Here is a 22,479-nt window from a genome sequence, read left to right as displayed (position 1 = left end):
AAGAGGCACACAGACCTCCCTTCAGACATAACTTGAATCAATCTTCTTCATGACATATCATAGTGAAACTGGCAAGATATAAGGATAAAGAGAAAATTCTGAAAGCAGATAGTGATAAACACGCTCTAACTTACAACAGTAGACCCATAAGAGTAATGGCAGACCTATCTACTGAAACTTGGCAGGCCAGAAAGGAATGGCAGGAAATCTTCAATGTGATGAATGGAAAAAATATGCAGCTGAGAATCCTTTATCCAGCAAGTCTGTCATTCAGAATAGAAGGAGAGATAAAGGTCTTCCCAAACAAACAAAAACTGAAGGAATTCGTCACCACTAAACCAACCCTACAAGAGATCCTAGGAGGGTCATAGGGGGATTCTGTGAGTGAAATGTTGCAAGGACCACAAAGTACCAGAGACATCACTACAAGCATGAAACCTGCATACATCACAATGACTCTAAACCCATATCTTTCAATAATAACACTGAATGTAAATGGACTAAATGTTCCAACCAAAAGACATAGGGTATCAGAATGGATAAAAAAACAAGACCCATCTATTTGCTGTCTACAAGAGACTCATTTTAGACCTGAGGATACCTTCAGATTGAAAGTGAGGGGATGGAGAACTATCTATCATGCTACTGGAAGTCAAAAGAAAGCTGGAGTAGCCATACTTATATCAGACAAACTAGATTTTAAATTAAAGGCTGTAACAAGAGATGAAGAAGGATATTATATAATAATTACAGGGTGTATCCATCAGGAAGAGCTAACAATTATAAATGCCTATGCACTGAATACGGAAGCCCCCAAATGTGTAAAAAAATTAATCACAAATATAAGCAACCTTATTGATAAGAATGTGGTAATTGTAGGGGGCTTTAATTTCCCACTTAAAACAATGGATAGATCATCTAGACACAGGATCAATAAAGAAACAAGGGCCCTGAATGATACATTGGATCAGATGGACTTGACAGATATATTTAGAACTCTGCATCCCAAAACAACAGAATATACTTTCTTCTCAAGAGCACATGGAACATTCTCCAAGATAGATCACATACTGGGTCACATAACAGCCCTTTTAAGTATAAAAGAATTGAGATAATACCATGCACACTTTCAGACCACAATGCTATGAAACTTGAAATCAACCACAGGAAAAAGTCTGGAAAACCTCCAAAAGCATGGAGGTTAAAGAACACCCTACTAAAGAATGACTGGGTCAACCAGGCAATTAGAGAAGAAATTAAAAAATAGATGGAAACAAATGAAGTTGAAAATACAATAATCCAAATGCTTTGGGATGCAGTAAAGGCAGTCCTGAGAGGAAAATATATTGCAATCCAGGCCTATCTCAAGAAACAAGAAAAATCCCAAATACAAAATCTAACAGCACACCTAAAGGAAATAGAAGCAGAGCAGCAAAGACACCCCAAACCCAGCAGAAGAAGAGAAATAATAAAGATCAGAGCAGAAATAAACAATATAGAAACTAAAAAAAACTATAGAGCAGATGAATGAAACCAAGACTTGGCTTTTTGAAAAAATAAATAAAATTGATAAACCTCTAGCCCGCCTTCTCACAAAGAAAAGGGAGATGACCTAAATAGATAAATCATGAATGAAAATAGAATTATTACAACCAATCCCTCAGAAATACAAGCAATTATCAGGGAATACTATTAAAAATAATATACCAAAAAACTGGACAACCTGGAAGAAATGGACAAATTCCTAAGTATCCACAGATTTCCAAAACCCAAACAGAAAGAAATAGAAAACTTGAACAGACCTATAACCAGTGAAGAAATGGAATCAGTTATCAAAAATCTCCCAACAAATAAGAGTCCAGGACCAGATGGCTTCCCTGGGGAATTTTACCAGACATTTAAAGCAGAGATAATACCTATCCTTCTCAAGCTGTTCCAAAAAATAGAAGGGGAAGGAAAACTTCCACGCTCATTCTATGAAGCCAGCATTACTCTGATTCCTAAACCAGACAGAGACCCAGCAAAGAAAGAGAACTACAGGCCAATATCCCTGATGAATATGGATGCAAAAATTCTCAATAAGATACTAGCAAATCAAATTTAACAGTATATGAAAAGAATCATTCACCATGATCAAGTGGGATTCATTCCTGGGCTGCAGGGCTGGTTCAACATTCACAAATCAATCAATGTGATACATCACATTAATAAAAGAAAAGGAAAAGAAAAGAACCATATGATCCTGTCAATTGATGCAGAAAAGGCCTTTGACAAAATTCAGCATTCTTTCTTAATAAAAACCCTCGAGAAATTCGGGATAGAAGGAACATACTTAAACATCATAAAAGCCATTTATGAAAAGCCCACAGCTAATATCATCTTCAATGGGGAAAAACTGAGAGCTTTCTCCCTAAGATCAGGAACACGACAGGGATGTCCACTCTCACCACTGTTGTTTAACATAGAGTTGGAAGTTCTAGCATCAGCAATCAGACAACAAAAGGAAATCAAAGGCATCAAAATTGGCAAAGATGAAGTTAAGCTTTCACTTTTTGCAGATGACATGATACTATACATGGAAAACTCGATAGACTCCACCAAAAGTCTGCTAGAACTGTTACGTGAATTCAGCAAAGTCGCAGGATATAAAATTAATGTACAGAAATCATTTGCATTCTTATACACTAATAATGAAGCAATACATAGACAAATAAAGAAACTGATCCCATTCACAATTGCACCAAGAAGCATAAAATACCTAGGAATAAACATAACCAAAGATGTAAAAGATCTGTATGCTGAAAACTATAGAAAGCTTATGCAGGTAATTGAAGAAGATACAAAGAAATGGAAAAACATTCCGTGCTCATGGATTGGAAGAATAAATATTGTTAAAATGTCAATACTACCCAAAGCTATCTACAGATTCAATGCAATCCCAATCAAAATTGCACCAGCATTCTTCTCGAAGCTAGAACAAGCAATCCTAAAATTTGTATGGAACCACAAAATACCCCGAATAGCCAAAGTAATATTGAAGAAGAAAACCAAAGTGGGAGGCATCACAATCCCAGACTTTAGCCTCTACTACAGAGCTGTAATCATCAAGACAGCATGGTATTGGCACAAAAACAGACACATAGACCAATGGGACAGAATAGAGACTCCAGAATTGGACCCACAAATGTATGGCCAACTAATCTTTGACAAAACAGGAAAAAGAATATCCAATAGAAAAAAGACAGTCTCTTTAACAAATGGTGCTGGGAGAACTAGACAGCAACATGCAGAAGAATGAAACTAGACCACTTTCTTACACAATTCACAAAACAAACTAAAAATGGATGAAGGACCTGAATGTGAGACAGGAAACCATCAAAACCCTAGAGGAGAAAGCAGGAAAAAACCTCTCTGATCTCAACCGCAGCAATTTCTTACTTGACACATCTCGAAAGGCAAGGGAATTAAAAGCAAAAATGAACTATTGGGACCTCATGAAGACAAAAAGCTTCTGCACTGCAAAGGAAACAATCAACAAAACTAAAAAGCAACTGACAGAATGGGAAAAGATATTTGCAAATGACATATCGGACAAAGGGCTAGTATCTAAAATCTATAAAGAGCTCATCAAACTCCACACCCAAAAAACAAATAATCTGGTGAAGAAATAGGCAGAAAACATGAATAGACACTTCTCTAAAGAAGATATCCAGATGGCCAACAGGCACATGAAAAGATGGTTAACGTCACTCCTCATCAGGGAAATACAAATCAAAACCACACTGAGATACCACCTCATGCCAGTCAGAGTGGCCAAAATGAACAAATCAGCAGACTATAGATGCTGCAGAGGATGTGGAGAAACGGGAACCCTCTTGCACTGTTTGGGAATGCAAACCCTCTTGCACTGTTTGGGAATGCAAACTGGTGAAGCCACTCTGGAAAACAGTGTGAAGATTCCTCAAAAAATTAAAAATAGATCTACCCTATGACCCAGCAATAGCACTGCTAGGAATTTACCCAAGGGATACAGGAGTGCTGATGCATAGGGGCACTTGTACCCCAATGTTTACAGCAGCATTTTCAACAATAGCCAAACTATGGAAAGAGCCTAAATATCCATCAACTGACGAATGGATAAAGAAAGTGTGGTTTATATACACAATGGAATACTACTTGGCAATGAGAAAGAATGAAATCTGGCCTTTTGTAGCATCGTGGATGGAACTGGAGAGTGTGATGCTAAGTGAAATAAGTCATACAGAGAAAGACAGATACCATATGTTTTCACTCTTATGTGGATCCTGAGAAACGTAACAGAAGACCATGGGGGAGGGGGAGGGGGAAAAAAAAGAGTGGAAGGAAGTCAAACTATAAGAGACTCAAAAACGGAGAATAAACTGAGGGTTGATGGGGAGTGGGAGGAAGGGGAGGGTAGGGATGGGCACTGAGGAGGGCACCTGTTGGGATGAGCACTGCGTGTTGTATGGAAACCAATTTGACAATAAATTTCATATAAAAAATTAAAAAAAAAACTAATAAGCATCACTTTCTTACGCTCTTAAATCCACATCACTTGCCTCTGAAACATCACAGAAAGGGAATGTGACATTTTAGAAGGTGTTGTACTGACAGCCCACAAACTGAGGCTCCATCTAACCAAATAAGGAAAGCTGTGCTATAACCATTAAATAAAAATGTTCTGTCTCCAGTGTCCTCCATAAGTCACTTAACCCAGTTGGGCTGGGATCACAAATGCATTCAGTATGAGTAAAATACAGACTGCATTGTAGATATTATTCCCTTCTTTAAATGTTCATGCATGAGTTTCTTGATGGCAAAGACATTGTCTTACTCATCTTTGAGGAAGATAATTGTGCTTACTGTGGAAAAGACAGTGGCTAACATACTGCCTTAGAACATAATAGGTTCTCATCAACTGCTTACTGGATGGACGGAAATTATTTGGCTCCTGGAACTAAGTTTCAGGAAACAAAAGTAGATCAGTGGGAAACTTCAGAGTAGAAATGTTTTATCAGGCTTGAGTATTTTTTTTCTTTCTTTGAAGAGTATTATTGGGTACCCCAACCCCTGTCTCTGAATTTCTAGAGTTCTTTGATACAAAGCTGTTACCATTATTTGGTACTCAGTTAACATCCTTATAAGAACAATTAGAGATTCATGGTTCTGTTTTATTACACATGTTTAATCAAATAGATCCTCAGGCTGCTCTCATGACAGCCTTTGGAACAAGCCAAAACAAAGGCCAGTGTATAATACTGTAACAATTTTTATATTGTACTAAACCTTTATATAGTTTTATGTTGTACTTATTTCTCTATTTCCATACTTTTTTGACAAAGAGATTTTCCATTTTATATAGTCAAATGTATTGCTTTTCAGTGTGTGGTTTATGTCTTTGATGCTCTGCTTAGGAAGGTTTAAATGCCATAAATTTATATATATATATATATTAAACTATGGGCATTTTATTGTTTTTATATTTCACATTTTATATCCAATTTATTTGGAACTGAATTTGATATGGGAAAATATGACTTTATATCTGTATTTCCCAAACAGCTAACTGTCCTAAAAGTACATATTAAAGAATTCAATCTTTATCATTTACTAAACTCCTATCTGTATTTGAGTCTCCTTCTGGTCTACTTTGTATTTCATTATAATATCTTTAAGAGTGGGGACATCTCATAATTTTTTTTAATTCTAGAAACTAAGCAATGCTTAGTCCTCAATAATTATTGAATCAATGGATAAATTCTCCATTTGCTTAATTGATTCATCAGACTTGCCAATTTTACTGTATAAATACTTGTGGAATCATTACTCTTCCTTTTTTAGCCACACTGCTGGCCCTCCTTCAGGCCTTAATAATTATGGAGTTTTTGCAGTGCATCTTACACGCAAATGGAATAAGGTTCTAAAATGCAAATCTGATCACCTAACTTCCCTAATAAAAATCTGTGAATGAGAGTCTTGGGTGGCTCAGTTGGTTACGCATCCAACTTCAGCTCAGGTCATGATCTCACGGTTTGTGAGTTCGAGCCTCATGTCGGGCTCTGTGCTGACAGCTCAGAGCCTGAAGCCTGCTTTAGATTCTGTGTCTTCCTCTGTCTCTGCCCCTCCCCTCTCTCTCTCAAAAAAAAATAAACTTTGAAAAAAATAAAATCTGTGAATGACTACCCATTTTATTTCATGCTCCATACCTTTGAGGTTCACCAAGGCCCTGAACTCTACTAAGTAAAATTACTTATAGTTTTCCAAACATACCTCGTTGGTTTTTATTTTGTCTGGTTTGTCTGTTTAAATCATTGCCTTTGTATGGGGTGTCTGGGTGGCTAAGTCAGTTAAACGTCTGACTTTGGTCCAGGTCATGATCTCGTGGCTCGTAAGTTTGAGTCTTGCATCGGGTTCTGTGTTGACAGCTCAGAGCCTGGAGCCTACTTCAGATTTTGTCTCTGTCTCTCTCACTCTGTCCCTCCCCTGCTCGCACACTGTCTCTCTCTCTCTTAAATATAAGTAAACATTAAAAAATTTTAATTGCCTCTGCAAAAGTTGTACAGCTTGGTAAGTGCTAAGCTAGAGGTTTGGACAAAGTAGATTAGGATGAAAAAAGGGGATTCTTGATTTTTGACTGGATGAACCAAAGTGCAGAGGTGTTATAGGGCACTCACACTATCCCAGGCTCATAAGTCGTTGAGAATGGCTAGGTGGTGGATAAAGGTGAAGGCACAACTGGGGCTAGATCACAAATGCTCTCGTATGTCACACCATGGACTTTGAGTTTTTCCTACAGGAATGTGGAGTCAAATTTGAATAGGGAGCTAGCTTGATTACAATTTTTTTTTTTTTTTTTTGGAAAAGGTAAATTTGGTAGCAGTCTGCATGATGGATTGACAGAGAATGAGTCTAAAATCTAATAATAGACTCTTCAATAATATAGGTGATATGGGGCACCTGGGTGGCTCAGTTGGTTAAGTGTCTGACTCTAGATTTAGGCTCAGGTCATGATCTCATGGTTTGTGAGTTCATGCCCCGCATCAGGATCCACACTGATAGTGTGGAGCCTGCTTGGGATTCTCTCTCTCTCCCTCTCTCTTCCCACCCATCCCCCCACTCTCTCAGAGTAAATAAACTTAAAAAAAAAAGAGAAAGAATTAGGTGATATATGATAAGGCCAATAGCTTTAAGACTCAGAAGAAGGAATACATATGGTGTTAATAAAGAAAATTCTATAAGATTTTGTGACTGACTAGACAAAAGGGTGAATAAAAAGTAACTAGTAAATGATCTCCTCACCCTCCAAAATTTCCACCTACTGCCATTTCTGGCTTGACTAATTGGGTAGATGGTGATGTTCTTGACCAAGATGAGAAATTCAGGAAGACTGGTTTAGGAGATTGTGGGGCAGTGGGGAAGAAAGGAGAGACAGTATACTTAATATTGGACATGTGGAGAGTTTCCAGAAGGAAGAAGTTGTTAAGAGTGTCAAATATTGCAGAAAGGACAAGTCAGATGCAGACAGAAAGTGCCCATTTGGACTTAATAGTGTTCCTCCTGGAAGCTGGGAAGTAAGAAAGTAAGAAAATACAGACTGTCAATACAAACTTCTCTGGAAATGAATGTAGCTCTGAAGGGAAACAGAAAGGTAGATAGATCAGTGGCTATAGGAGGCACTTGCCCTACATCTTTTATTTTGCCATGGGATTCATGGGAGCTAATACTGTCTCCCCAGCCGGAGTATAACCTCTTTGAGGCCAGATACTGTGTCGTGGTTTCCTGGATGACCACTTGGTTCTCAAAACCCTAAAATTTTACAAGTTTCTAATCCTCCGCAGTGTCTATAATTATCCTGGTACTGGGGCAGTAGCGTTCAATTAAATAGTTGCTGAATTGAATACTGTGGATGGGTGACTCACAGCACCGAACTGGATTATTCAAAATGTCAGTGCCTCAATTTCCTCCTCATCAAGAGCAATTACTAGTGGAGTTCTTTTAATAGTAAACTGAACATGGAAACATTGTCCTTGCTGTCAAGAAATGTTCACATTCATCTACTTAATGAGAAGGCCAGTCTTCCTTCCTTCCTAGAAATATTATGCGAAGTAGCGGATATACGAGGGCTAGTGCACGCATAGCGCGCTAGGACATGGCCAATACATAAAATCTCTTTTCATATGTTATGCGCTCTGGGTAGGTATAACCACGAGTCAGCTAACCACACGAGATGCTTTTAGGTCTGGCAAGTGGGATGGAAAGCTCGCTGCATCAGTCTCCTCTGTGAGTGCCTGCACGCTTTCTGGTTTCAGGCTGGAAACGTCCTGTGGTGTGTCTGGCCTGGCCAAACCCAGGAAGTACTGAACTTATTAAAATTTAAAAACAAACCAAAGATGTTTGGAACCTCCCAAAACACTCACGTTGTGTCTGAGGGTGAGGGCTTGGATTCAGTTCTGATTTGACATGAGCACCATATATCAGGAAAACACAAACAGTGCAGGGTAATTTTACGAAAGGGCTACACCCTTGCATTCGGTCTTATGACAGTCTCAAAAAGCAGCTTCTGTCCAGGGCCTAGGGGAATTTTGTGAGGCATTCTCTCTTCTTTCGATTCCTTTTTGTTAGGCTGCCATAGGAATTTGTGTTTGTGAACAAACTTCTGAGCAGTTTGACATGAACATTCTGAAGCAGAACTGGAGGTACCTTGCCTTGGGCTCCACCAGCCTGCAGAGACTGGCATCGTTCTGGCTCTGTATTTGGATGAATCTGGCCTATGGTGCACCCTAGGGCAGCCCCCAGTCTAACCTATTGCTTATGAAGAGCCAGACCACCCATGGGTAATCCACAAGCATCTGTGAGTGGGTCATCAGGATTTGGCTGAATCAAGCTGATGACCAAGAATGAACCTAATGGTCAGAAATGAAGCTTCCGGAACAACACACAAGGGTGTGTTTGCCTACAAATTATGTTTAGGTCATCAAAAAGAATTATAGAATTATCTAGAGCTGGAAGTAACCAGAACAACTATGTAGCTCCACCCCTCCATTTTTTTGCATGAAGGAAGTGAGGCACGAAGATTTTTATGTGAGTCATCCAAAGTCAACAGCAGTTAGTGATGCAGCCAGAACTAAGAACCCTGAGCTGACCTCCTCTCTCCTTTTCAGTGCTAAAACACAAACACTCATATGTATACACACACACACACACACACACACACACACACACACAAATACACACTCCACACAAGTTATTTTTAAAATAATTTGTAGTTGATTAGAGATTTATAGAAATAAGCTCTTTAAAATTAAAAACAAATGCTTTTCATGTTTATATACTTTGAGAAAGACAGAGAGAGAGAGAGAGCAGGGGAGGGGCAGAGAGAGAGGGAGGGACAGAATCTTAAGCAGGCTTCATGCTGTGAGCTCAGAGCCTGATGGGGGGCTTGATCTTACTAACCTTGAAATCATGACTGAGCCAAAATCAGGAGTTGGACATTTAAATGACTGAGCCACCCAGGCACCCCAGAAATCAGACCTTTAGTTCACAAAAGGACATTTAGTGTAAGGATGGCCTCTTTAACCTAATTCTGACACACCCACTTGTGTATAGAGTTTGGAAATTGTAAGAGGCAAAATAAATTTACTTACAGAAGGTGATAGTGGCATTCTAAGGAGGAAAAGGACAGAGACCCTTGTCCTTGAAATTAAATAAAAAAAAAACTAAATGGAAGAGCCAAGATGGCAGAACAGCATGGAAGTTTTTTTTGTGTCTCGCGTCCATGAAATACAGCCAGACCAACACTAAACTATCCTGCACACCTAGAAAACTGATCTGAGGATTAACACAACAATCTGCACAACCTGAACCACAGAATTCAGCAGGTACATGGCGCAGAGAGGTGAACTGGGGGAGAGAGAAACTGTGGAGGTAAGGGAGCCATTTCTGGGTGCGAAGAGAGCACAGAGATGGGGGGAGGGGGTGGATACAGGAAGAGCACCCCCGCCCCCAAAAAGCAGCTGGAGAGAAAGTGGAAAAGTGGAAACCGCCATAGGGACTGAACTAAAAAGAGAGAAAGGAGAAAGGAGAGGGTTTAAATTCCATTAAGACTCCATAAACACAGGGAGTGTGGAGTCTGAAACTCCGCAGCTCGATACCTGGTGGTGCTCTGGTGAGAAGGGCGAATCCCCAGGAGAGGAGTGAAGTCCAGGGTCTTCGGGCCACACAGGGAGAGGTGGTTCCCCTGCTGGGAGGACATCTGGTACAGGCCATGTACCCCCTCCACAGGTAAAGGCCCCAGTGGACCCGGGAGAACAACCACATTTGCTGGTGCTGGAAAAAAGTCTCTGGGGGTGAAGCCTGGTGCCAGATGCTGCTGTAATTTGCCATAATCCCTGAAAGGCTGCTGCTACACAATCACATGAACTTTTTCTGGGGTGGGCTGGCACCCAGCCACAGTCTCTGGGTGTCGGCAGCAGCAAGGTCACACGAATGTTCCCGGGTGTGGCCCGCACCCGACCAGTGCTCGGTGAGACTGTCCCGCAGAAGAGCAGAATGGGTCAAAGCCGCAGTCCCTCAGAAGTAAGGGGTCGGGAAAAACAGTCGCATCTGAGACAAAACTCAGGAGAAAGGTTCTGCCTGGGGCTTGGTCAGGAACTGTGTAAAAGTGGGGAGTGGACGGAAGCGGAAGACAAAGGATGGGTGCGTGATTGCTGGGTCAGGGAAAACAGAGTTCGATACTGAGTATAGATACTGGGTACCTGTATGACGCCATTTTCACCGATCCTGTGCACGCGCCTACGCACCTACAAGCGCGGCAACAACCCACCCCAGTAGGCTAGGCAGCGCCATCTAGTGGAGAATGGAGCCGTTACACTAAGCCCAGCTCAACTGGGCCAATCTCGCTCTTCAGGAACACAAGTCTCTCGGCCTGCTTAGTTTATGGACTATAAAGTCTTCATAGTTTGACTTTTAAGGGAAAGCAAAGTAATTTCAGTCATATTTCAGTCTGTTTGAGTGTCAATCTATTTCATTTTCTTTCTTTTTTTTCTTTTTTCTCTTTTTCGTTTCTTTTTCTTGACTACAGAAAGAGAAAAAAATCATTTTTATTTTCAATTTTTGTTGAAAATATTTTTCTTTCATGTTTTTCTACCATATTTTTTACTTTTGTGTAAGTTTTTTCAAATTCTATTTTACTTCCATCATTTCATTTTAGTCTACTTCAGTGTATTCATTTTTCCAAATTTTCAAATGATTTCCTTTTTTTTTCTTTTCCCTTTTTCTCTACTCTATCAAGCCCCTTTCAACACCCCTTTCAACACCACCAGAAGAAAACACCCCTAGGATCTAGCATCATTTATTCGATTTTTTTTGTATGTGTGTTTTTAATTTTAATATTTTAATATTTTTTAATTTTAATTTTTTTACCTCATTAATTCCTTTTCTCCTTCCAAATGATGAATTGAAGGAATTCACCCCAAAAGAAACAGCAAGAAGAAACGACAGCCAGGGACTTAACCAACACAGATACAAGCAACATATGTGAACCAGAATTTAGAATCACGATAATAACAATACTAGCTGGAGTCGAAAATAGATTAGAATCCCTTTCTGTGGAGATAAAAGAAGTAAAAGATACTCATCATGATAAATAAAAAATTCTATAACTGAGCTGCCATCTCCAGTGGATGCCATGGTAGCAAGGATGGATGAGGCAGAACAGAGAATCAGCAATATAGAGGACAAACTTATGGAGAACAATGAAGCAGAAAAAAAGAGGGAGACTAAGGCAATTTAAGACCTAGTGAAATCAGTGACTCATTAAAAAGGAACATCAGAATCATAGAGGTCCCAGAAGAGGAAGAGAGACACTAGGGGTAGAAGGGTTATGTGAGCAAATCATAGTGGAAAACTTTCCTAACCTGGGGAAAGACACACACATCAAAATCCAGGAAACACAGAGGATTCAACAAAAACCAATGATCAACAAGGCATAGCATAGTCAAATTGACAAAATAAGTCAGGCAAGGAAAGAATCTTGAAAACAGCAAGGGGGAAAAAAGTCCTTAACCTACAAGGGAAGACAGATCAGGTTTGCAGCAGACTTATCCACAGAAACGTGGCAGGCCAGAAAGGAGTGGCAAGATATATTCAATGTGCTGAATCAGAAAAATATGCATCCAAGAATTCTTTATCCAGCAAGGCTGTCATTCAAAATAGAAGGAGAGATAAAAAGTTTAAAAAATATAAAAAGTTTAAAAAAGATAAACAAGTTTAAAAATTAAAGGAGTTTGTGACCACTAAACCAGCCCTGCAAGAAATTTTAAGGGGGATCCTCTGAGGGGAGAAAAGATGGAAAAAAAAAAACAACAAACAAATAAATAAAGACCAAAAGCCAAGCCAATAAAGACCAAAAAAACCAAACAAATAAATAAAGACCAAAGACTAGAAAGGACTAGAGAACACCACCAGAAACTCCAACACTACACGCAACATAATGGTAATAAATTCATATCTTTCAATACTCACTCTAAATGTCAATGGACTCAATGCTCCAATCAAAAGACATAGGGTAACAGAATGGTTAAGAAAACAAGATTCGTCTATATGCTGTTTACAAGAGACCCACTTTAGACCTAAAGACACCTTCAGATTGAAAGTAAGGGGATGGAGAACCATCTATCATGCTAATGATCAACAAAAGAAAGCCAGAGTAGCCATACTTATGTCAGACAGTCTAGACTTTAAAATAAAGAGAGTATCAAGAGATGAAGAAGGGCATTATATCATAATCAAGGGGTCTATCCAACAAGAAGACCTAACAGTTGTAAACATTTATGCACCAAATGTGGGACACCCAAATATATAAATCAAATAATCACACTTAAAGAAACTCATTGATAATAATACCATAATAGTAGGAACTTCACCACCCCACTTACAACAATGGACCGATCATCTAATCAAAATATCAACAAGGAAACAATGGCTTTGAATGACACACTGGACCAGATGGACTTAATAGATACATTCAGAACATTTCAACCTGAAGCAGCAGACTATACATTCTTCTCCAGTACACATGGAACGTTCTCCACAATAGACCACATACAGGGACACAAATCGGCCCTCAACAAGTACAAAAAGATGGAGATCATACTGTGCACATTTTCAGACCACAATGCTATGAAACTCGAAGTCAACCACAAGAAAAAATTTGGAAAGGTAACAAATACTTGGAGACTAAAGAACATCCTACTAAAGAATGAATGGGCTAACCAAGAAGTTAAAGAGGAAATTTAAAAGTACATGAAAGCCAATGAAAATGATAACACCACAGCCCAAAACCTCTGGGATACAGCAAAGGCAGTCATAAGAGGAAAGTATATAGCAATCCAGGCCTTCCTGAAGAAGGAAGAAAGGTCTCAGATACACAACCTAACCTTACACCTTAAAGAGCTTGAAAAAGAATAGCAAATAAAACCCCAAACCAGCAGAAGACAGGAAATAATAAAGATTAGAGGAGAAATTAATGCTTTCAAAACCATAAAAACAGTAGAAAAGATCCATGAAACCAGAAGCTGGTTCTTTGAAAGAATTTACAAAATTGATAAACTACTAACCAGTTTGATCAAAAAGAAAAAGAAAAGGACCCAAATAAATAAAATCAAGAATGAAAGAGGAGAGATCACAACCAACTCAACAGAAATAAAAACAATAATAAGAGAACACTATGAGCACTTATACGCCAATAAAATGGGCAATCTGGAAGAAATGGACGAATCCTTAGACATATGCACTACCAAAACTGAAGCAGGAAGAAATAGAAGATTTTAACAGACACATAACCAGTAAAGAAATTGAATTAGTAATCAAAAATCTCCCAAAAAAGAAGAGTCCAGGGCCAGATGGCTTTCCAGGAGAAGTCTATCAAAAATTTAAGGAAGAGTTAACACCTATTCTCTTGAAGATGTTCCAAAAAATAAAAATGGAAGGAAAACTTCCAAACTTTTTCTATGAGGCCAGCATTATCTTGATTCCAAAACCAGACAGAGATACCACTAAAAAGGAGAACTATAGACCAATTTCCCTGATGAATATGGACACAAAAATCCTCAACAAGATACTAGCCAACTGGATCCAACAATACATTAAAAAAAATTATTCACAACGACCAAGTGGGATTTATACCTAGGATGCAGGGCTGGTTCAATATCCTCAAAACAATCAATGTGATTCATCACATCAATAAGAGGAAAAGAACTACATAATCCTCTCAATACATGAAGACAAAGCATCTGACAAAATACAGCATCTTTTCTTGTTAAAAACCCTCAAGAAAGTAAGGATAAAAGGATCACACCTCAAGATCATAAAAGCCATATGTGAATGACCCAAAGCTAATATCATCCTCAATGGAGAAAAACTGAGAGCTTTCCCCTTAAGGTCAGGAACAAGACAGGGATGTCCACTCTCACCACTGTTATTCAACATGGTATTGGAAGTCTTAGCCTCTGCAATCAGACAACACAAAGGAATGAAAGTCATCCAAATTGGCCAGGAGGAGGTCAAATTTTCACTCTTCCCAGATGACATGATACTTTATATGGAAAACCCAAAGGATTCCACCAAAAGACTGCTAGAACTGGTTCACGAATTCAGCAAAGTTGTAGGATATAAAAACAATGCACACAAATTGGTTGCATTTCTATACACCAACAATGAAGCAAGAGAAAGAGAAATCAAGGAATCAGTCCCATTTACAATTGCATCAAAAACCATAAAATACCTAGGAATAAATCTAACCAAAGAGGTAAAAAATCTATACACTGAAAACTATAGAAAGCTTATGAAAGAAATTGAAAAAGACACACAAAAAAGGACAAATGTTCCATGCTTCTGGATAGGAAGAACAAATATTGTTAAAATGTCAATACCACCCAAAGCAATTTACATATTCAATATAATCCCTATCAAAATAACACCAGCATGCTTCACAGGGCTAGAACAAATAATCCTAAAATTTGTATGGAATGAGAAAAGACCCTGAATAGCCAAAGCAATCTTGAAAAACAAAACCAAAACAGGAGGCATCACAATCCCGTACTTCAAGCTAAACTACAAAGCTGTAATCATCAAGACAGTATGGTACTGGCACAAAAACAGACACTCAGATCATTGGAACGGAAGAGAGAACCCAGAAATGGACTCAGAAGTGTGTGGTCAACTAATCTATGACAAGGCAGGAAAGAATATCCAATGGAATAAAGACAGTCTCCTCAGCAAGTGGTGCTGGGAACTTGGACAGTGACATGCAGAAGAATGAACCTGTACCATTTTCTTACACCATACACAAAAATTAACTCAAAATGGATGGAAGACCTATATGTAAGACAGGAAGCCATCAAAATCCTGGAGGAGAAACCAGGCAAAAACCTCTTTGATCTTGGCCACAGCAACTTCTTACTCAACACGTCTCTGGAGGCAAGGGAAACAAAAGCAAAAACAAACTATTTGAACCTCATCAGAATAAAAATCTGCACAGCGAAGGAAACAATCAGCAAATTAAAAGGCAACCGACAGAATGGGAGAAGATATTCGCAAACGACATATCATACAAAGGGTTAGTATCCAAAATTTATAAGGAACTTATCAAACTCAACACCCAAAAAACAAATAATCCAGTGAAGAAATGGGCCAAAGACATGAATAGACACTTCTCCAAGGAAGATATCCAGATAGCCAACTGACACCTGAAAAAAATGCTCATCACTCATCATCAAGGAAATACGAATCAAAACCACAATGAGATACCACCTCACCCCTGTCAGAATGGCTAACATTAACAACTCAGGCAACCACAGATGTCGGCGAGGATGCAGAGAAAGAGGATCTCTTTTGCATTGCTGGTGGAAATGCAAGCTGGTGTAGGCACTCTGGAATACAGTATGGAGATTCCTCAAAAAATTAAAAGTAGGACTACCCTATGACCCAGCAGTTACACTACTAGGTATTTATCCTAAGAATACAGGTATGCTATTTTGAAGGGGCACATGCACCCCAATGTTTATAGAAGCACTATCAACAATAGCCACAGTGTGGAAAGAACCCAAATGTCCATCAATGGATGAATGAATAAAGAAGATGTGATATATATATATATATATATATATATATATATATATATACACACATATACACACACACACACACACATATACACACACGCACAGTGGAGTGTTACTTGGCAATCAAAAAGAATGAAATCTAGCCATTTGCAACTACGTGGATGGAACTAGAAGTATTATGCTAAGCAAAATCAGTCAGTCAGAGTAAGACAAATATCATATGACTTCACGCCTAAAAGGAATTGAAGACACACAACAGATGAACATAAGGGGAGAGAAGCAAAAATAAGATAAAAACAGGGAGGGGGACAAAATATAAGAGACTCTTAAATATGGAGAAAAAACAGAGGGTTACTGGATGGGTTGTGGGAGGGGGGATGGGCTAAATGGGTAAGGGGCAATAAGGAATCGACTCCTGAAATCATTGTTGCACTATATGGTAACTAATTTGGATGTAAATTAAAAGAATAAAATTTAAAAAAATGAGGAAGGGAACATGAAAGCATAAGAGTTATGGTTACAAAAATGTTCAGATATATATAGAAAATTATTAGTCTCATCTCATCTGAATTGTTAGAATTTCATAGTAATTTCCCTTGAAATATGTGTTAGAGAGAAATAAAAAAATTTAAAGTGTTAAAAAAAGAACTAAACCATATTGTTTTACCTGAGGTAGCTCTGTTTAAGGTCAAATAGGAAGAAAGATGAAGTTACTAAGATAGAATTTACCTGAGAAAGAAACTACCAGGGTGGTGTACCAGTAGATAAGCCTGGCATCCAAGGACTGGGAAGAAAACAGCTGGCCAAACCAACATACCTGACCAAGACATTCTAGAATCAACTTGTGTTGGGAAAGTGGCTGTGCTGATGAATTAATAGAATGTAGGACAATGTTGATTCAGAATGCCCTCAGCTTAGTATACCACAAAGAAGTCACCTTCTAAACACTGTAAAGAAGTGGTACATTTTGAGCAGAGAGCTATTTCAGCAGCAGTGACCTGAGCACAGGATTGCTATCAAGCCATGTTTCTGAGGGCAGCCAAGGTGAGAGCAGGCACCACACTTAGTATTCATAACTGCAGCAAGTGGGTGCCAGGGACTTTCTAAGTTTGTAGTTGCAAGCCAAAGACTGCTAGAATTTTAGGAAGGAGCAATAACAAACTTTGGCTTTATCAATCAATGGTGCCAGCAATGGTGCCATGGTTCTTTAGACTATGGGGTTGAGTAGTGTCCTCTGGTCTATAGCATTAGTATCAGCAATTACAGTAGAGCAGGACTAATGAATCCCCTAGTCTGGGCAGTGAATATGGATTCCTATAGCCTCAAGGGGAATTTGCACCTTCTTTGCCTCTCATCTGTTTAGAGGTTAGCCATCAGAGTCAGCTCTTTGGACACGAGTAACCTTCCTTACTCTTGTCAATTTTCTAAACTTGTAGTTCCTATAATACTCCAATTGATTTTATGGCTCTGTGTCTTTGCATCCTCGGTTTCCTCAGATTTGAATGTCCTCCTTCTAACCCCTTTAAATCCTACTATACCGCTTCCTAGTCTGACAAGACTGAGATCTAGCAATATTATATTCACTTGTCCATTCATTCACTCAACGAATGTATTTCAGGCATCTATTATTTCCAGACAAGAATGCAGACAAGATGCCCTTGAGCATCTTACATTATAGGAAAGAGATGAAGACATGTAAATCAATATATTTGATAAAGTATTAGAAGAACTGAAATGAGGTTAGGATTAAATGTGAGCTGAAAGGAGGGAATGATTAATGCACCTGGGGGACTGGAAAGAGAAAAGATGAAAAAAATTAGTGTTTCATCCAAAAATGAATGAATTTATCAAACAGACATTGGTAAAGTTAAGAGGAGAAAATCTCAGGCAGAGAGTACATTAAGAGTATTAAGAGAGAGATAGGGGTGACTGGGTGGCTCAGTTGGTTGAACATCCAACACTTGATTTCAACTCAGGTCATGATCTCACAGTTTCATGAGTTTAAGCCCCTGCATCAAGCTCTGCAAGGACAGTGCAGAGCCTGCTTGGGATCCTCTTTCTCCCTCTTTCTCTGCCCTTCCCCACTTGCATTCTCTCTGTCTCTTTCAAAATAAATAAAATTAAAAAATTTTTTAAAGAGAAATATAAGGAATTAAGCATTATAAGTATTAAGTAATATAAGTCTTAAGAAGAGATATAAGGCCTTTTCTTTAGGTGTTGGTGATTGGTAGATGTGAGAAGTTATGTGAAACTTAGGTCTGTGTCTTAAGCACTTGAATTGATGGTCACACCATTCACTCACTGAACCAGGTAACACAGAGCAAGTTTAGTATGAGGAGAAGTAGACACCTTTAGATTGGGACATGTTGGAGTGATGTTAGCACATTAAACTGAAGACTCCAGCTACAGATATTGTCTAGATCTCAGAAGAGAGATTTCTTCTAGAAATAAAATATTGCGAGTCATCAACATTATAGGTAGTATTTTACGCCATGGAAGTAGATGATACTGAGTAAGGAAGCTAATAGAATAAGAATAGAAAATGGGCTAGTCAGAGTCCTAGGGAACACTGTTATCTAAGGACCAGACAGAGAAAGAGAAGTCATCAAAAGACATTTAAAATAAATAGAAATAGGGGAACCACGTGGAAGAGTATCTCATAATCCATGGCAAGAAAACCACTAAGAAAATCAATATTACTAAAATCACAAATGAAAGAAGAACCATTACCACTGCCCTTACATAAATATAAATATGATAAACAATTATATACCAAGAAATTGGACATCCTCAATGAAATGGATAAAGTTGTAAAAAGACAAAACTATCAAAAATGGGTCCACAAGAAATAGAAATTTGAATATGCCCATACCAAGTAATCATACTCTGTTAGTAATCATAAAACATCCACAAAGAAAAGCCCAGGAACAGATTACTTCACTGGTAAATTCTATCAAATCCTCATAGAAGAGTTAATGTTAATTCTTCACAAACTCTTACCAAAAAAAAAAAAAAAAGTGACAGGGTAACACTTCCTAACTTATTCTATGGTCAGTATTATTTTGATACCAAAAACAGACGAAGACATCACATGAAAAGAAAACTATAGGCCAATATTCTTTATGGATATAGATGCAAAATATCCTCAACAAAATACAAGCAAAGTGAATCCAGAATCATATAAAAAGGACTATATGCCCTGACTGAGCTTTATCCCAGGAATGCAAGGTTGGTTCAACATATGAAAATCAATCAGTGAAACTACCCCATATTAAGATAAATATTAAACACCATGTAATATCTCAATAGATACAGAAAAAGCATTTGACAAAAACCAACACTCTTTCATGACAAAAATACACAACAAACTGGGAATAGAAGGGAAGTTCCTCAACTTGATAAAGGACATCTTTGAAAAACTCACAGCTTAACATCATACTTAATGGTGAGACTGAACAGGAACAAGACAGGAATGTCTGTTATTACTACTTCTTTTCAACTTTGTACCAGAGATTCCAGCCAAGGCAGTTAGGCAATAAAAAGAAGTAAAAGGCAATAGGATCAGAAAAGAAGGAGTAAAGCTATGCCTATTTGAGGATGACATGAAAATATATACCCTAAAGAAACCACAGAAATACTATTACACCTAATAAGTCCAGTATGTTTGTAGGTTATGACATTAACACCCAAAAGAAGAATTTGTATTTTTATACACCAGCAGTAAATAATCTGAAATGAAATTAAGAAAACAATTCCATTTACAATAACATTAAAAATAATATAATACTTAGGAAAAATTTAACTAAGAAGTACAAGACTTGTACATTGAAAACTGTAAAATATTGTTGAAAGAAATTAAATAATACCTAAATAAAGAAAGACATTCATGTTTGTGAATTGGAAGACATTGTTAAGATGGCAATCCTGTCCAAATTGATCTGCAGATTCAACATGATACCTATCAAAATTTCAACTGTCATTTTTTTTACAGAACTGGACAAATCCATCTTAAAATTGATATGAAATTATAAGGGGCCCAGAATAGCCAAACTTGAAAAAGAAAAACTAACACATACTTCTCAGTTTTAAAACCTACTAAAAAGCTTCTGTAATCAAGAGAGTGTTGTGTTAGTATAATGATAGACATGTATATCAATAAAAAACCATTGAGAGTTCAAAAATAAACCATTAATCTATGGTCACCGATTTTTACAAATATGCCAAGAGCACTCAATTGTGAAGGAAAAGTCTTTTCAACAAAATGTTGGGGGCAACTGGTTATCCACACACAAAAAAATAAGTTGGATCCCTACTTCACACTATACACAAAAATTAACATAGCTAAAGGCCCAAATGTAAGAAATAAAACTTTTATATTTAACACTATTATGCCTTCTGAATTAACTGACCTACTTAAATGATAAAGTGTTCCTCTTTATCCCTAGTAATATTCCTTATTCTCATTGCTAAATTTCTTATGTTAATATGGCCATCCCAGCTTTCTTATAGTGTTTTCATTGTATGTAATTTTTTACTTTCCTTCTAAAGCTACCTATGTCTTTGTATTTAGTGTAGGTTTCTCACAGGCAACACATAATTGTGTCTTGCGTTTTTCTTCAGTCTCATATCTGACCTCTAATTAGAGTTTTTATGGTTTATATTTAATGCAATTACTGATATGATCAGCTTTAAATCTATCATCTTGCTAGTTTATTTTCATTTGTTCCATTTGCTCTTTGTCTCTTTTTTCTCTTCTTCCTTCTTTTGAATTTATTGGCTACTCTTTTCTATTTTATGTTCATTACTGGTATTATCTATACATCTTTTTTGTTATTATTGATTGCTACACAGTTTGAAAAATGAATCTTTAAAATCTCTCAATTGGCCATCAACTAATACTATTCCACTCTATCTACAATGTAACAACTTTTCGCCCTATATTACTACTTACTTCCTTTCCACCTTTTGTATTATTTTTTTAAGTTTATTTATTTATTTTGACGGGAGGAGGGGGCACAAGCAGGGGTGGGGCAGAGAGAGAAGAAGAGAGAATTCCAAGCAGGCTCTGTGCTGTCAGTGCAGAGTCTGATGAGGGGTTCAATCTCACAACAATGGGATCATGATCTGAGCTGAAACTGAGAGTCAGATGCTTGACTGACTGAGCCAACCAGGTGCCCCTTTTGTGGTATTTTTTGGCAAAATTTACTGTTAATTTACTGTTAAATGCCACAATTCATTGTTAATATTTTTGCTTTAGTAAATTATATTCTAGAGAAATATTTTAAATGAGATAAAATATTTTTTACATTTACTCATTTATTATTTCCATCACTCTCTTTTTTTGTATATAAATTTCCAGCTAGTACCATTTTCCTCCTACTTGAAATATTTTATTTAATATTTTTGTGGTGTGAGTCTACTGGGATGATATTGCCAACTTTTAAAAATCTACCAAATTGTTTCCGTACCCTTTAATTATTAAAATATAGTGTTACTAGCTGTAGAATCTAGGTTAACTTTTAGTTTTTAATATAATATTAAAGATACCACTTCACTGTGTTCTGTCTTGTGTAGTTTCAGGCAAGAAATGTGCTATCATTCTTCTACTTGCTCTTCTGTATATAACGTGTCTTTTATTCTCCTCTGGTAGCTTTAAAATGTTTTTTTTTTCTTTAATTAGTAGTGTTTTTCTTTATATTTTTTTTAACGTTTATTTATTTTTGAGACAGAGAGAGACAGACATGAACAGGGAGGGTCAGAGAGAGGGAGACACAGAATCCGAAACAGGCTCCAGGCTCTGAGCTGTCCGCACAGAGCCTGACGCGGGGCTCGAACTCACTGACCGCGAGATCATGACCTGAGCCGAAGTCGGCAGCTTAACCGACTGAGCCACCCAGGTGCCCCTTTAATTAGTAGCTTTAAAAATTCTGTATTTATCCTGCTTGGGTTTGCTGAGAAACTCAGATCTGTAAGTTTATAGTTTTTATTAAGTTTGAAAAATGTTAAGAATTGCATCTTCAAATACTTTTTCTCACTCCTCTCTTTTGGGCTTCTAATTACATATGTTGTGTCCCACAGGTCACAGAGGCTCTATTAAAAGTCTTAGCTTTCTTTTCCTCTTTGCTTTACCATAAAGAATGTCTACTGCTATATTTTCAAGTTCACTAACCATTTCTTTTACCATTTCTAATTTGCTTTCAATCTTTTAGAGTGAATTTTTAATTTGAAGCATTATAGTTTTCATCTTTAGAAGTTCCATTTGGAAATTTTTGAAATATCTTCCATTTTGCTATTCATTATGCTTATGCTCTCTTTTAAATTCTTGAACGTTTTTTAA

This window comes from Panthera tigris, chromosome B4 (genome assembly GCF_018350195.1).
Source record: "Panthera tigris isolate Pti1 chromosome B4, P.tigris_Pti1_mat1.1, whole genome shotgun sequence".
Lineage (NCBI taxonomy): Eukaryota > Metazoa > Chordata > Mammalia > Carnivora > Felidae > Panthera > Panthera tigris.
Note: the sequence above shows the minus strand (reverse complement) of the source record.